Source organism: Ochotona princeps, chromosome 8 (assembly GCF_030435755.1).
Source record: "Ochotona princeps isolate mOchPri1 chromosome 8, mOchPri1.hap1, whole genome shotgun sequence".
Classification (NCBI taxonomy): Eukaryota; Metazoa; Chordata; class Mammalia; order Lagomorpha; family Ochotonidae; genus Ochotona; species Ochotona princeps.
Window position 1 is genome coordinate 38,576,519 of NC_080839.1, and position 18,005 is coordinate 38,594,523.

Consider the following 18,005-nt stretch of genomic DNA (forward strand, 5'->3'; position numbering starts at 1 on the left):
TTCTTCCACAGTAAAGAAAAGCTCAAAGAATTCACCTCTTCCAGACCTGACCTACAAATGACACTTACAGATGTTCTATTGACAGAGAAAAGGAATAGCAACTATCCAAACCAAAGGCAAACATGGAGAAGAGTCCAAGAAAACAACAGAAGAAGAATAAATCAAACAACGAACAACCCATTACTAAAATGACAGGACCAAATTATTACCTATCAATATTAACCCTGAATATAAATGTCTTAAACTTAGCAATCTAGCATTAGAGATGAGCAGAGTGGATCAAAAAACAAAACCCATCTATCTCTGACCTACAGGAGACATATCTCACCAACAAAAATATGCAGAAACTGAAAGTGAAAGGATGGAGAAAGATATTCCAGGCTAATACAAAAAAGAAATGCTGTAGCCTTCTTATATCAGATAATATAGACTTTGACGTGAATAAAATTAAAAGAGATGAAGGAGACCACATAATGATCAAAAGATCCATTCAGGAAGAAGACATCACCATACTAGTTTCTTAGGATGTTTTCTTTTTCATCTCTAATTTTGCTAGATTTTTCTCTCTTGCTTTTCTTTGCTAATATGACTAAAAGTCTGTTTTGCTCATATTCTTAAAAACAGCTTGCTCTTGTAGCAATTTGTAGTTTTTAGTTTCAATTCCATTTAGTTTTGCTCTTTTTAAAAATAATTTCTTGCTTCTTGTTCAATTTATTTTCTTTTTTAGTAAGTCACTGAGATGCATTATTAGATCATTTATATTAGTATTTGGATTTTTGGTAAGCATATCATGTTATAAATGTGCGTTTGAACACTGTTTTTGCTACATATCATGGGTTTTGATGTTTTTGTTTTCATTTACATTTCTTTAAAAAAGATTTTTTTCTTATTAATTTCTTCATACAGTGTCATAAATCATACAGTAGCAGCATTTTCCTCAAGAAGGTTTTTGATTTTCTTTTTCCTTTGTTCAGTGACACATTGGTCATTCAGTGGCATGTTATTTAACTTCATGCTGTTTAAATGTCCTATTTTTCCTATTGTTGATTTAGTTTTATGGCTTTTCATTTGAGGGGATGTACATCAACTGCGTAAAAGAGACATATCCTGATGTGAAGATACAATGCAGTATGCATCTCTACTTCCAAATCGAAGATGAACTCTCAATGAAACTGTTCAATGTATCTTGACAATAGGATGCTGGACTCTTTCTGCCACTGTCTGTACATGCAGTGTCAGAATACACTGACAGTTGTGGCTACTTGGGGAGTCAATCAGCAGATTCTCATCCATTTCTCTATTTTTTTTTAAAGATTTATTCAGTTTATTACAAAATCAGATATACAGAGAGGAGGAGAGACAGAGAGAAGATCTTCCGTCTGATGTTTCACTCCCCAAGTGAGCCGCAACGGGCCGGTGCGCGCCGATCCAAAGCCGGGAACCAGGAACCTTTTCCAGGTCTCCCACACGGGTTCAGGGTCCCAATGCATTGGGCCGTCCTCGACTGCTTTCCCAGGTCACAAGCAGGGAGCTGGATGGGAAGTGGAGCTGCTGGGATTAGAACCGGCGCGCATATGGGATCCTGGGGCGTTCAAGGCTAGGACTTTAGCCGCTAGGCCACACCGCCAGGCCCTCTCTATTTTTTTTTCCTGACACTTTCTTGCTCTTTCTTTTTCTAAGAAAAGATTTACTTATCTTTATTGGAAAGGCAGATTTACAGAGAGGAGACACTGAGTGGTTCACTCCACAAATGGCTTCAATAGCCAGAACTGAGCCATAAGCAGGCAGCTGGATGGGATGGAGCAGTCAGGTCACAAATCAGTGCCCATATAGGATGCTGGTGCTTGTTAGTGGAGCACTAGCCAATTGAGCCATTGCACCAGCCTCACAAATGTATCTTAAAGATCATTCACCATGATGAATGGGCAAATGCCTGGGTTTATCCTAGGAATGTAAGGATGGTTCAGCACATATAGATCATGAAATCACACATACTGAAAATGCTGGGAAAAAAACTATTAGAATACATCAATTCAGTAAAGTATTTGGTCACAAAATAAGCATAAAATCAGTAGTATTTATATACACTAACAGTGTACTAGCTGAAGTAATAAAACAATTCTAACAGCATTAATAAAACAAAATACCTAGAGTGAAAGCAATAAGGAATGTGAAAATTTTGTGCATTGGAAATATAAAACACTGAAGACACAAGAAGTTGGAAAAACACACCCTGGTTGTGAATTGAAGAATTAATACTTTTCAATGCTCATACTTACCAAAGTTATTACCAGAGATATGTAATGCCAATGAAAATGCCAAAGTAATTATTCATAGAAAATAAAACCTATAATAAAGATCCTGAGTAGACCAAGCATTCTTGATGCAAAAAAACAAATAAACAAAACCCAACCCCAAAACAACAAAAAACCCCGACGAAACTGAAGGCATAACACCCCCTGTTTTAACAATATATTATTAAACTATTATGCTCAAAACAGTTTGGAACTTTGAGAAAATAGACACATCAAACTATAAAATAGGACAGAAGTCCCAGAAATAAACTGAACAGTCAACTGATTTTTCACAAAGGAACTGATGAGGAAAGAACAGACTTTCTTTAGTACTTGGATAACTGGAGGTATGCATGCAAAATAAAACTGAGCTCTTAACTCATGCAATATTTAAAAGAATTCAAAATAGAAAAAAGGTTTTAAAAATTATTTATTTGGAAGGCAGGAGAGCTACAAGATACAGAGAGATGGATCTTCCATCTACTAGTTCACTTTCCAAAAAGCCACAATGGATGGAACAGGAGCTTCTTATTCTCCTACACGGGTGCAAGGGCCCAAGTACTTGGGCCTATCCTTCCTGATGTGCCAAACATATCAGTAGAAAGTTGGATTGGAAGTGCAAGCTAGGATTGAATTTGTGCCATATGGGATGCCAGTTCTGTAGGCAGCAGACCTACTCACCAAACCACAGCACTGGGAGCACAGAAAACAGCATTTGAGACCTGAAACTGTGGTTACTTTATGGGGAAGGCCTCGCACAGAGACTAGTGGCTAGAGTTCTCGCCTTGTAAGTGCTGGGATCCCACGCCGGTGCCAGTCCGTGTCCCAGCTGCTCCATTTCCTTTCCAGCTCCCTGCCGGTGGCCTGGAAAAGCAGTGGAGGATGGCACAGGGCCTTGGGATTATACACCTCTGTGGGAGACCCAGAGGAGGCTACTGACTCCTAGCTTTAGATCAGCTCAGCTCTGGCGGTGAGGCCACTTGGGAAATGAGCCAGTAGATAGAGGATCTTTCTGTCTCCCCCTTTCTCTGTAAATCTGACTTTCCAACAAATGAATAAATCTTTAAAAAAAAATATGAGGAAACCACCCCCCCTCCAGCACATACTGCCTTAGGGAATAATACCCAGTGGACCTGAGGGAATAAGGCTGATTTCAAGTTCTCAGAACTGTAGAGCTACAATATGCAACTCCAGTCTGAGAAAGCCACAGGTGTAAGACTAACTCAGGAGAGCTCCTGGGAGAAATGAACCAAGCATAGCCATTCAGAAAAGGGTACCTGGGACTTTGAAGCCAAGCCCTGGAAACCCAGGAGGCAGGATGTGAAGTGAAAGCGTATTCTTGGATCTTAAAATTTAGTATCATCTAAACTGAAAATTGAACTACCATAAGACCCAGTAATCCCACTCCTGGGAATATATCCTGTATATACACACAGAAAAGCAACCTGCATTCCTAAATTTATAGCAGCACAATCCACAACAGCAGAAATACGGAAATGACCTAAATACCCACTGGAAGAGAAATGGAAAAAGAAACGGATACATCTACTCAATGGAATACTATTCAGCCATTTAAAAAGAATGAAATTCTACCATTTGTAACAAAATGATCCCAACTGGAGATCATTAAGCTCAGTGAACTAAGCCAGTCCCCAAAGGGTATATAACATATGTTCTCTCTGCTGTAAGGCAAACTTCATGCAAAATACAAATAAATATGTAGGTAAACCAGTATATACATATATACTTACAAGTGAACTATATAATAGAAACTAGCATACTGGGAAGCAAAGACATGTTTTAGTATGCATTTCTACTCCAAGATAAAAGGAGGACTCCCAATGAAGCTGTCAACCATACCTTAACAATCTGATACTAGATTTTTCTACCATTGCTATGCCTACAATGCCATAACACACTTAAATAACAAAATGTTAGAATTGTGACTTTAGTTAAAGGACTATATTAGCATAGTAACATGAGGAAAAATGGTGTGTATGGGGGGTGAACAGGGAGGGAGAAAAAGGAGGTAAAGGGGGAAATCCCTATACCTACAAAACTGTATCAGGAAAAATAATAAAATAAAATCTAAAAATTATTTCATTTTGTCTATGCTCCCAGGTTTTGAAATTACTGTGAATTACTACTTTCTTCTTGCATATCTCCCAGTTTAGAATGTTTGTATCCATCTTATACCAGGAAGCCTCACCACAGAATATTAGAAGTAAGGTAAATTAATTTCACACGCTCATAGCTGAAGGGAATTTGCCTTGAAGTGCATCATTCCCTGAATCCCAGACAAATCCAGGTTGAACCCTTCTGTCACTATGGCAGGAGTTCTTTCTCTGTTAGATTTCCTCAGGTCTGTCCTCCCTTGGAACCCCCTCCTTTAAGTATGGCAGGAGACTTCTCATTTTTTCTTCAATCATTCCTGTTTTGCACACTAAAAAAAAGTTTGGGCTTTTGAGTTAGTGCTAGAATATGTTAAGACTTTTGGGAAATTGGGATTAAATGAGCAGTATTTTGCATGTGAGGAGTACATGATGTTTGAGTGGTAGAGGGCTATATAGCTTGAATGTTTCTTAGAAACCTACTCCCTAATGAAGTGTTGAGAGTTGGGGCCATGAAGAGGTGATTTAATCATGCATGTTGTACCTCATGAGTACATTAATGCCATTAGAGAGTGGGTTGGTTATCTCAGGAGTGGAACCCCTTTTTATATTTTAAGCATTTTATTTGCTGCTGCCAGTGCATATAAAAAATTACTGTTGTGAAATAGAAATTTATGAAAATACAGAGAGGTAGATGTTAAGGACTGACAAAAGTAGAAGTTTATATAACATGCCACATATGTTAAAGGAAAGTTTTGAATGAATATTCACTGGTTTATGAGAAGCGGTTCAGGAAACCTCTCACAGTTTTGCTTGAGTATAGAGAGGAACAGACTTTCTGGGGTCTGAAGGGATTTGTATTTGAAGGTCCCAGTCAGCAAGGGATCATGCTGAGCATTCAGCACACACAACTGTCTCCAGTCTACAGCCCCGGGGACACCTTCACACAGTTGAGGCCAGCCACCACCTAGAGCTGCTGAACCATTCTTCACAGATGCTACACTTGAGGACAGGAGCCAATTGGCAGGTCGTGGGTTGAGAGTCCACAGGACTATCGATTTATTTATTTTAATTAGAAAGGCCGATCTAAGACAGAAGCAGGGACAGAAAGATCTCCCATCTGCTGGTTCATTCCCCAGACGGCCGCAACAACTGGAACTGAGCTGACTGAGAGCCAGGAGCTTCTTCCAGGTCTCCCATATGGGAGCAGGATCTCAAGGACTTGGGCCAACCTCTCCTGCTTTCTCAGGCCATAAGCAAGGAACTCGATCAGAAGTGAAGCAGCCCAGACTTGAACTAGTGCCCACATGGCAAGCTGGAGCTTGCAGGTAGAGGATTAGAATGTTGAGCCACTGTGCTGGTCCCAAGAGTAGAATTCTTATAAAATGTGTTCAGAAACTTTCTCCCTTTTTCTCTCATATACTCTCACTGGACCAAATGATACTGTTTCTAGGACTCCATAGCATTCATACCTGTGAGAAATAAACTTCTTTAGAAATTACCCAGTCCCACATAGACTATTATAGCATAATGAAACAGGGCAAGAGTGTAAGTTTTAGTGTTTACTGAACTTAGTAGCATATGTTATTCTAATAATCAGAAAGTTCTCTTGTTATTCCTATACATTTCTACAGATGGATATTCAGGAGACTAAAAACAAATAAAAATGAGCACATTGTGAAGGAAGTTTATCCTTAAGGTACGACTTCCACAGCTCACAGCAGACTATTCCTAGGCTTGGTTACTAGTTCTGGTTCCTGACTTGAGCTTCTCATGAATCTGTAGTCTGAGAGGCAGTGGTTATGACTCAAGTAATTTCGTTCCTGCCACCCCTGTGGGACTTCTGGGTAGAATTTCTGGCCCCTAAGTTTTAGTTTGCTCCAATCCTAGCTACTAGCAATGGGAGTGCTTTCTCTCCCCAATCCACCTTTGCAAGCCAAAAAGATCAACATATTGCCACAGCCTACATTTGGTACGCCAAATTTTACCTAGCAACAGGGATATAGACATATTGATAAATTTAGTTATCTATTTTCTATGCAAAGAAGGATGATCCAAAAGTAAATAAAAATTATAAAAGTAAAGGATGAATGTGAATAAAGCATAGATTGCCGCTAGACTTTCTGAATGTACCCTTTTCAATATGAAATTTAAATTTTTAAAATTAAATTACAAAAGAAAAAAGTTATCACATAAATGAACTTAACAGTGTTTCAAATTTTAAACAGTATTTTGACTGTTTTGTGATCAAGAGAAATTTTATAGAAAAAAAACACACACACGATATTGTAATTAAGGGCTTTTAGTTTGAAAAGAGCCCAAGTCACTGGCATTAATTTACCATGTTCAGCCATCACGGTTTAATTTTTCAGTAGGTGGCCTGTACCAGCCAGCTCATTTTATTTACCATATTGCAGCCCTCATCTCCAGGGGACTACTTTTTCCCCACACTAAGAAAGGGACAATGATTTGTGTAACATCACTTTCTGTATTTTTCTGGGTTTTTCTAGCTTGTTCAACTGTTCTATTTTGGAAGCAACCAACTATTTGGGAGTATTTTTAACCCCTTTCATGTTTTTATTTGTGGAATTAAACTGGCATTCTTCTGGGAAGATCAAAGCCATGTTCCTCAGTTTTAGTACAAAGTTCCATCTTCTTAAACACTGTCAGTTTCAAATGTCATAATCTTGAAAATACTGGAACCTCATGGTACCAGGATCTCAGCCCAATCCAGGGGTGACAAGCTCTGCCTGGCAGTGTCCCTTAGCTCCTGCAACAGATTCTACTCAGAGGCTTTCCAATGCAGGTATACACCTACATAGGCACCTAATGCAGTAGTTTCCCTTCTTCCTCCCCAGTATGGGCCTCAGCTGAGTGTTTTTTAAAAATGAGGTATTTTCCTTTTAGTAGTTTATACTTTTGAGTGGAGACTTCTGATCGGGAGAATTTAAAGTTTTAAGTCCAAATGAGGCTTGTTTGAGTCCCTAGATGCCAAAAAAGCCTATACTCATGAGATTTTAAAATGGCAATTCTAACGTATGCAATAAATGGTAATCTTATTTCAGAAGTTAGCAGGTATAAAACTACTTTTTATGAAAACAGTGCCAAGGAAGCAACTCCATGTCAACTTGATCACCAAGAAAGTGCCTAGGAGTAGCAGATGTAAGCCACCCTACAAAAATCATGCCAATGAAAGGCAAACTACCCAACAGTATCTTGCCAAGGGAAGGCACAGATGGCTGGAGAGCAGCAGTTACAGGTCTTTTTATAGCATTATCAGATGGCAGAATTGACATTCCAACTGAACCTGTGCCAATGGCCAAGGTAATTAGAGATGCCAACATGAGAATGTTCAGAAAGCATACTCATCCTCATGTCATCCAAGTTGGGACCAAAGAAGCAGTCCTGGGTGGCTTTTATGCCACAATGAGTAAAGTAAAATGAGTAACTTTTCTGCTACAGTAATAATTAGTTTGGAGAGGTTACCTGGATTTCTAAAGGCAGAATAAAGTCCTAAAGAAAAAGAACTAAAATTGGCATTTCTGTGAACCAATCGACTTCCATACCACACACTTTCCACCTAGAGATAGCATGAGCAGTAAAGAGTCTAGAACTGAAAAAGTGAAAATTTCTGCTTTTAAAACAATCCCAAAGGTACAGAAGTTTCAAGTACGTTCAAAGGTCATTTTTTCTCTGAAATATTTAAGTTTATAGCACTGCCATCAAAATTATGATTGACATTGAAAACATTGATAACTTACTCACTGAAATTTCACCAACTGTTTCAATAATGCTTTTCATATCATGAATATAATAAATTACTTATTAAGTATCTCTACTCTCCTTTAGACCAAGAATAGTTCCTCAGTCTTCCTTTATTTTACATGAACTTGGCACTTTTGATGTATAAATGGATACTTACTAAAATATTCTTTCACTGGGGTTCAACTAATGCTTTTTCTCATGGTTAGATTCAGATCTTGTGCTTTTGGGGGGGAGGGAGCAGAAATATCATAGCAGGTGGCAAATTATACTGATTAGTTTCATATTGATGGCAGCAATTTTAACTATTTGCTTAATGTAATTGTCCAACTGCTTTCTCCATAGAAAGTTACCTCTTCTTTTTCCTTCGTAAATACGCAGCTTGTGGAACCACACTGAGACTATGCAAATACTTAATGAAACTTATTCTCCTTCATTATAGCACCCATTGATGATCCTTGTCTTATTCAACTATTACTCTGATGTTTGCCAAATTATGGTTGTGTAATTCTACATTTTATTTTATTTAGTAACTTATTTATTTGAATCCCCATGGACTCATGGTATCTTATGTGTTCATACTTATCCCACACATTTTGATAGACTGTGTTTTCATTAAGTTCCATTCAAAATATTTCCCTAGTTTCTTCTTGATTTTTTTTTTCCTCTAAGCCATGGGGTTTTTGAAGAAGCTAATTTTCAAGTACTAAAAAACTTTGCAGGTATCTCAAAGTGATTGGTAGTTTAATTCCTTTGGTATTGGGCCCGGCGGTGTGGCCTAGTGGCTTAAGTCCTCGCCTTGAATGTGAAGGGATCCTATATGGGCGCCGGTTCTAACCCCGGCAGCTCCACTTCCCATCCAGCTCCCTGCTTGTGGCCTGGGAAAGCAGTTGAGGACGGCCCAAAGTCTTGGAACCCTGCACCCGCATGGGAGACCCGGAAGAGGTTCCTGGTTCCCGGCTTTGGATTGGCACAGCACCGGCCGTTGTGATCACTTGAGGAGTGAATCATCGGACGGAAGATCTTCCTCTCTCTCTTCCTCTCTGTACATCTGACTTTGTAATAAAAATAAATAAATCTTTAAAAAAATTCCTTTGGTATCATATTTCAGTCTTCTAGAATACATTAAGTTTTATTTTATTGGTTATCATATAATTTGTTTGGTGGATAAGCCTGCAAATACAGTAAGAAAGAAGGTATATTCTGTAGCTGTTGGAAACAGGTTAAAGAAAAGAGAGACCAAGTTTGCTGATTTTCTCCCTCTATTCAAGTTTTTTTTTTAGTTACATATCTGTTTAAATGTTTTAGAAAATACTTTAGGCACTGTAATATGCTATCTTAATATAGTCTACTTAGAATCAATATTGTACTACTTCAGGAAAAGGGCTACAGTCTATCCCTCCCTATGATGTTGTCATTCATTTCATGTCTACAATATGTTATAAGTAACACAATGTGTTATTTTTTATTTAACATATGTCTTCTAAAGAAATTTTAAGATGAATAGAAGCCTTAGTCCATTTACTTCCCATCTCCAGGTTTTTTCATTCTGTTGTATAGATTCAAGTTTCATTTCTTATCATTCTTATTTTATTTTTTATAAGTGAAGATCTGTTGGTGCTGAGTTCTTTTTTCATTTTTGTTTCAATTTATCTTTATTTCACTATTAAGGATTTTTTTCCAACTAGATCTACGATTTTTGTGAGAATTTTAACTAAAATTTTTTCAGCCCATCAAATAGGTCCTGTTACCTTTGGACACTGTTATTTCTGATTTGAAGTAAATCAAAAATTCACACACACACACACATACATGGATGTATATATTGGGCTTCTTCATATACCTAGTGATGTGCAATTGTATCTTACAACATTGTGAATATTTCACTGTGAGAAATCTGTTCTGGAATGACCTCTTAGATTTTTACTGATCTGAGATGAGAATACACAGGGAACTCCCTTCACAAATGCCTGTAACAGCTGTTGCTAAAGTCAGCAGCTGTGGGTTCTATCCAGATCTCCCAAAGTGAATAGCAGGAATCTAATCATTTAACCAATCAGCACTGCCTCCCAGGGGTTGTATTAATTCTAAGTAAGAACCTATAGCTGGAGCTAGAAATTGAACCCGAGTACTCTGAGGTGAGCTGCAAGTGTCTTGTTTCTTAACTACTGCCTGCCTGCCCCTAAAATGTCTTTGCATAAAACAGGACAGAGTTTTGTTTTAGCATGACATAAAGTTAGCAATGAATCCTTTCAGATACTGATTTTATGCTTTTCTAAATAAGCCATCTATTTCAGTTGAATGCATGGTTTTAGGATTATGTGACCCTTATTCTTAAAGCATTTCTGGGGTTTCATATAAATGCCCACTGAGCTACTATCAGTTTGGTTGAGTTAGGATTATAGCATTTCTCAAAACTATGAACTTCTTACACCTCCATTCAACTCTGTCTCACAAACAGTGGCTCAGTCCTGGGGCTAGTAAAATTATCCTTCAAAAGTAAGGAAATTAAGACATTCTCTCATAAACACCGAGAGAGTGCTTATCACTAGACATGTTCTGAAAGCTTACTTCTTGTTCACAACAATTTCAATAGATTTTAATAAAAGGTAGATACACTATACAAAATATATTCTCCAACTACAATAGGATAAAGTTACAAAGCAGTTATAAAAGAAAAACTATAAAATTCAGAAACTTGTGAAAATTAGCATACTCTAGCAAATACTATTAAGAAGCTATCAAGATAAACTAGAAAACAGAGGGGCTGGTGTTGTAGTGTAGTGGCTTAAGTTGCCGGCTGTGATCCCACATCCCAATTGGAACCTGGTTTGTATCTTAGTTACTCCATTACTGATCCAGCTCCCTGCCAAAGGCTAACAAAAGCTGCTGGATCCTGGCTTCACAATACCCCAGCCATAGCTATTGTGGCCATTAGGAGAGTGAATCAGTGGATAAAGATGTCTCTCAGACTCTTTCTTTTCATAACTCTGGCTTTCAAGTCAATATATAAATAGAAAGCGTTTTAAAAATAAAACACTTAGAGACAAATGCAGATATAACATACCAAAACATACTAAGTAGTGCTCCGAGGGAAGTCAGTGTCTAAGTGCTTACATTTAACAAATGAAAACAAAAATTTAACCTTACAACACAAAGAATTAGCAAAAGAACAAACTACACACAAAGCTAGCAGAAGGAAGACAGTAATAAAGATTAGAGCAAGGTAAGCAAAATAGAGAACAGAAAAACAGAATGAATGAAACAAAATCAAATAAAACTAAAAGTTGGTTCTCTGAAAAGATTAACAATCTTCAGCTAAGTAAACTTAAGAAAAAAAGAAATCTAAGTTACTAAAATCAGAAATCTAAGTTACTAAAATCAGAAATCAGACTAAAGTCAGCTCCCTACACAAATTCTACATAAAGATGTTGTAAAACAGCTCTATAAACAATGGCCAATAAATTGGATATACCATATGAAATGGATAAATCCCTAGAAACACAAAGCTTACTCAAACTAAGTGATAATGAGAAGCTGAGCAAACCTGCAAGGAGTAAAGACATTAAAACAGTAATCCAAAATCTGACAAAGAAAATCTCTGCAGAAGATAACTTCATGAGCTCACTCCAGGAAGCATTAAAAAAAATTTTCAAAATTTTCGAAGAAACCAAAAAAGGCAGGAACTTCCTCTAATTCATTCTGTAAGGCTAGCACTATACAATACAAAAATTGGGCAAAAACACTGTAAGAAAACTACAGACTAATGTCACTACCAACATTCATACAAAGCCCATCAACATTTATGCAAAAATCCTCTACAATCTATATGCAACAGCATATTTAGAAGATTATACACCATGACCAAGTGGGACTTATTCTTTGAATGTAAGCATGGATTGATATTTGAACATGAAACAATAAATTGTATCATCAACTGCCACAGGAAATGTTGCATTTGATAAAATTCAACAGCCCTTAAAATTAGCATCAAAACAAACCAAGACAGAGGAAACAGACTCAATACAATAAAAACTATACATCCAAAATCCACAATGAATATTATATTCAGTGGTGAAACAGTCCAAGGCCAGCATGACAGCTCAATTAATTAATCCTCCCCTTAAAAGCACCAGGATCCCATATGGGTGTTGGTTCATGTCCCAGCTGCTACACTTCCCATCCAGCTCCCTGCGTGTGGCCTGGGAAAGCAGTGTAGGATGTCCCAAAGTCTTGGGACTATGCCCCCATGACGTGGGAGACCCAAAAAAGGTTTCCAGCTGCTGGTTTTAGATTGGCTCAGCAATGTCTGTCCAGCCATTTGAGAAGCGCACTAGTGGATTTAAGATCTTCCTGTCTTTTATTCTCTCTGCAAATCTGCCTTTTTAATAAAAATAAATAGATCTTTTAAAAAAAAGTCAAACAGCTTCATCTAAGATCAGCAACAAGGAAAATATCCCACTTCTGCACATCTCAACAGTTAATGTAATTCAAACAGAATTTCACCTAACTTATATTCACATTTAAACCTGAAAATCTTACAATGATAATAATTAAACATTAACTCATTACATGTGGAGTTTTGTACACATAATAATGGTACCTACAAAGTTAGCCTATAGACTCTTTGGACACAAACCAAGAGGCTGCCCAATCTTAGACTATGAACCCTTCAAACTGAAATAAACATTTCTTCTCATGCAGGTTCTTTAAAATAATGAAAAGCTGAGTTGCAAACAAGATGGCCGATCAGAGTAGGAAGGTGTAGCCTAAGTGCACAGAGGTCGGCGAGACACAATCATGTTGGCCGCAGAGCTGGAGAGGGATAATCACCAGATGGGGTGAGCGGAGCTCCCTGAAGGCCACCACAGATGAGCCGGGAGCTGTGCAGACAAAGAGCATCTGCTGAAAATGCACAAGGTTGTAGCCAGAGCACCCACGAGGAAGCTGAGTGTGGGTGAGCTGTGCAGGCACCCAGATCCACAAAGGCCTGGTGATTCAGGAGCCAGCACAAAGGCAACAGGAGTAGGCAGACCTACTGGAGGGAGCCTCCCCAAAAAGACAACATGAGGCAAAAAGGCATAGTCCAAAACACTGGTGAGTGGAGGCAATGTCAAGTGAAAGCCCACATGCTCCCAATGGATCACTCCCAAGACTAGCACAGCAACGCCACTGGGGAGTGAGCCTCAAGAGAGTGAACCAACTGAGGGTGGGATTCAGTGAACAAGGCAGAGTTCATCCCACACCTAGAGGGTTTGTATGCTAAATCCCCTGGAGAGATACTGGAGCCAACTGAGAGGAAGTCGAAGGATCCCTAGGGGGCAGAGCCTGGGTCATGATCAGCTGCATCACAATTTTCTTGAGTGAACCACAAGGAAAAGTCCAGATGCAATTGCGGCAGCTAGCACTAAGACCTAGAGGCTCAATCACTCAGTCAATAATACCAAGAGCGACTAGAATAAAACAAGACAAGAGACAGGAGATACTCGGAAGATGAAAGTTAAAGGATGGAAAAGAATATTTCAGCTAATGGAAAGGAAAAAAGAGCCAGTGTAGCCATTCTAAAATCAGATGGTACAAATTTAAAGAAAAAAAATAAACCATTAAGAGATAGAGGAATATTACATAATGACAAAGTGAACCACCCTTCAGAAAGAAATAGCTCGCCTGTGCTCACCTTCCCCTTGGGATGATGGCTGTAACCTTGGACATTTTCATCTGTTTTTGCTTTTCTGCTTGGCTCCTGCTTCCTTCCAGTGGCCTCCAAGGAGCTTTACTCACCCAGCCCAGTGATTTTTCTTCTCCAGCTATTTCTTCCACCTAGTTTGGTCTCATAGCTCTCTCTGCACTCTCAGCTACACCTGCCTACCCTGAACAGCCATCTTCTCTCCTGCATTTATTCTTCAGCTAATGCTCTTCATACAAGAACCAGGAGACCATATAGCTACTGGTTTATATCCTGGGTGCTCCACTTCCAATCCAGCTCCCTGTTTGCAGCCTGGGAAAGCAGAGGAATACCCAAAGCCTTGGGACTCTACATCCACACAGGAGAGTGAAAGGAGGCTCCTGGCTGCTGGCTTCAGATCAGCTCAACTCCGGACACTGTGGCAATTTGGGGAGTCAATCAGTGGATGGAAGATTTTTCTGTCTCTACTTCTCTTTGTAAATCAGCCTTTCAAATAAAAATAAATCTTTAAAAGTCCAATAAGATACTGGACTCAGACATTGTCCATACCTAAAATGTCAGGATATGCTTAAATAGCAGAATGATGGACTTATGAGTGATTGTGAAGCAATATACTTTTGTAATGATATAGGGGAAATCATTAAGTGGGTGGGGATATCATGGGGGGGAGGGGAAATTCCAGTGTCTATTGACTTTTATCATGGAATAATAAAACAATTAATTTTTAAAATATTCTTTAATTATATAAGGTTTACAAAATACATATTGCTATACAGATTTAGGGGATTAGTGCTGTCTTCTACCCTACCCCATCTCCTGCCTAGCCCAGTCTTGCTCACCCCAGATCCAGACAATACGCATGCTGATGGGTGGCGCAGCCTTGTCCAGCCTGGTCTCTCCAGAATAAAAATCATCTCAATATATGCAGAGAAAGTACTTGATTAAATATAGCATCCCTTCATGCTGAAAATATTAAACAAATTGAGTATAAAAGGAACATTCCTCAACCCAATCAAGGCCATATATGACAATCACTCAGCCAGCATCATACTGAACGGGGAAACATGAAAGTATTTACACTAAGATCCAGAAATACAGGATGCCCAATATAACCATTACTATTCACTATGATCTGAAGGTTTTTTAGCCAGAGCCATCAGGCAAGAAAAATAAATCAAAGGGATATAAATTGGAAAAGAGGGAGTCATATCCCTCTCTGCTAGTGACACGATCCTACATATAAGGGAACCAAAAACTACAGTGATAGGCTATTAGAAATAAATAAACTGTATGTATATGCATGAATATACACACATATAAATATTTGCTATAACACACATAAACGTGTGTGTGTGTGTGTGTGTAACTATCTATGAATGCAGGCACTTGCTGTGGAGTTCCTGACCTCTTAATGACCGATCTTTCCATGCAACAAAATAACCAGTTCAATCCCATTGCTCCATGAGCACTGTTGGTCATTCATTAAGGCTAGAGACTTTTTAAATATACTAATGATAGGAGGGAGGCCCTGCACGTAAGAAACAATATACCACAATTTGTAGGCTAGAGTCATTTATGGAAAGTAGAAAGAAGGCATCAAAACACAAGCCAAAAGGAAGGCTGCTGAAAAATTTCTTTCCGAAGTTAGTAATATCTGTAGAAAATCACATTTCTTCACCAAATGTGTGACAGGATATTCTTTAGGATGAACCTGGATTCCCCTTGAGGAATTCTAACTATTAAAGTTTTTTGTTAGAAGTGTCTGTTAAATGGTCTGCTATATAGGTGAATCTATACGATAAAGTACAATTGTGACAATGGGATTGTGTTCATTTCATTCAAGAGCAACTTGACTAGGAAAGAATTCCAGCATGAGGTCTTGGAGCTCAGGGAAATGTGCTGTAAAGACTCATCTCTTTGTCTACTTTATATTTCGTGTAAGAGTCTTGTCTCATTTCAGTTTTTTTTCTTCACAATGAAGCCCAAGTGATCATAATACTCTACAAATGAGCAGTGAACCAGCTGTGTGGTCCAAAGGCCAAATCTGACCTAGCTTCATACTTTTTTTTTCAGCTTTAAATTGTTGGGGAAAAACAGTAAAAAGAAAACTACAAGAATTGTACTATGTCACATTTTAAAATTCAGTGGTATTCACTTTTATTAGTATTACTGAAGAAGTTTTCCTGGAACACTGCCAAACCATTTGTTTATGTATTGCCTAAGGCTGGTTTGTTATGCAGTACCAGAACTGAGCACTGCACAGGGACTGAATGCCTTTTGAAGTCTTAAATATTTGTTTTTTGGTCCTTTACACCAAGCTTGTAGACCCCAGGTCAAAACAATGATAATATCACTGTCCTGGGAAGTTTTAGCAGCTTCCCATTACCTTTGAGATAAATTCTAACTCCTTTACAGGGCATGTAAGGGCCTTCTTATCATTCTGTTTTCCAATCATATTGCCTTTATTGTTACATCATATGAAGGTAGCTTAAAATATCGGTGGAAAGTGGAATTTAAGACAGCTTTATTTTTGTATAAAAATATTTTAAACCATTCAATTTTCAAAATGTGCTTTTCCATGAACTTTTTGAAGTATTTGCATATGGTCTGTGTTCTTTACCACACTGGTAAAGATAAATGCATAAATAAAAAGAGTTTTCAGTTTCATTGATACTTTTTTGTGATCTTTTTGTGATGCACATAGTATTATATTTAGTCTTTTGGGATGAAGTATCTTAGATGTAAAAGTCACTAATAAGGATAATTGTTTATTTCACAAACTTTAAACTTCAAAAAGAGGCAATATTTTTCAGTATAAAAACTAAAGAATTGGTTAGCTGAAATTTAAATAATCTATTAGAATTTACTTTGGATGAATACAGCATGAAGCCTCAGAATATGTACTCTGCCACCATAAACATACTGCCCATTTACATTTTGAATTTGTAATGCAGTCCTTTAGAAGATGAGCACAATTACATATGATTTTAAGGATGTAACTTCCAAATAATGTATATTTACTTTTTAAATAAAATAGAAAACAAAACTATTTCTCTCTTTCCCTTATTTTGGAGTTTTTATCTTTTACATGTAAAATCCTTATGAGTTAGAACTAGGATTAGTTTGTCAATACAAAGGCTATTTTGATTAAGGAGATTTGAACTCACAAGGAATGCTCCTTTATACTCTTACTGGCTATACTGACACTAAACACTAAACCAAGTACAATTTGATGAAAATTTTAGGAGGTGGCTTTGATCATTCATTAACACTTAAAGTAACAGAGTTACAGAATGTAATACTCTGAGCGAGAAATTTTGTCTGCAATACTTATCTTGGCTAGAAAAAAAAACAGAATATAGACAAAGTAGAAAATCTGCCTTTATAGGGTGAGGGAGCAGCCAAGCTAAAAAAGCAGAAAGGCGAGTCATGTCAATGAGGCAGAAAAAAATTATAAAAAAGCTACAGTTACATTTCTGATGACGTAATGTTCACACGTGTAGCTTCTGATGAAAAAAACCTCTCAGTGTATTAATACGCCCCTTTAATTAGACATAGCAAATAAAGGCAACCAACAGAATGTTCATACTTTCAAGTATTTTGAGAAATTATGTTATGATAAATAAAATAACAATTTAACTGAATGATGCAAGCTTATTTAAATATTTAAACATCAAAATCCAAAGATAGGTGACCTAATGTGATGAATTCATATTCGCACACAGAGCATCAATGTTTAAGCCACAAAATGTTGGAACTAGCACTGCAGCTTAATAGGTAAAGCCAGAGCCTGGGAGTCAGAATCCCACGTGGGTAGCTGACTGCTATCCCAGATGTTCCATTTCTGATCCAACCAGCAAGTAGAAGATTCTCATTCATTCACTCACTCTCTCTCCATCCCCAATCTCTCCCCTTTGCCCTGCAGCTATCAATTTTAAGTAAATAAATACATCTTTTTTAAAAAAGCCACTACAAAATGTATTAATTGTGACAAAAGAACTATGTGATTTTTTTCTTGCATTTAAGAAGCTTTTCTTCTACTGTTGCTTTTATAACAACAGACTGTTATAGAACAGAATATGCTGGGAAATCATGAAGGAATCTGGATTTATGGCAACACTGTGGCATTTAACAAAGGATCTTGGAAAATAC

General features: G+C 37.7%; 1 protein-coding gene across 6 annotated transcripts in view; it reads right to left on the reverse strand.

Annotated features, from left to right (window-relative positions):
* The window catches only part of WDPCP (WD repeat containing planar cell polarity effector), a 327,334-nt gene that overhangs the window by 107,584 nt on the left and 201,745 nt on the right, over positions 1-18,005 (reverse strand). The gene's annotated exons all lie outside the window — the stretch shown is intronic.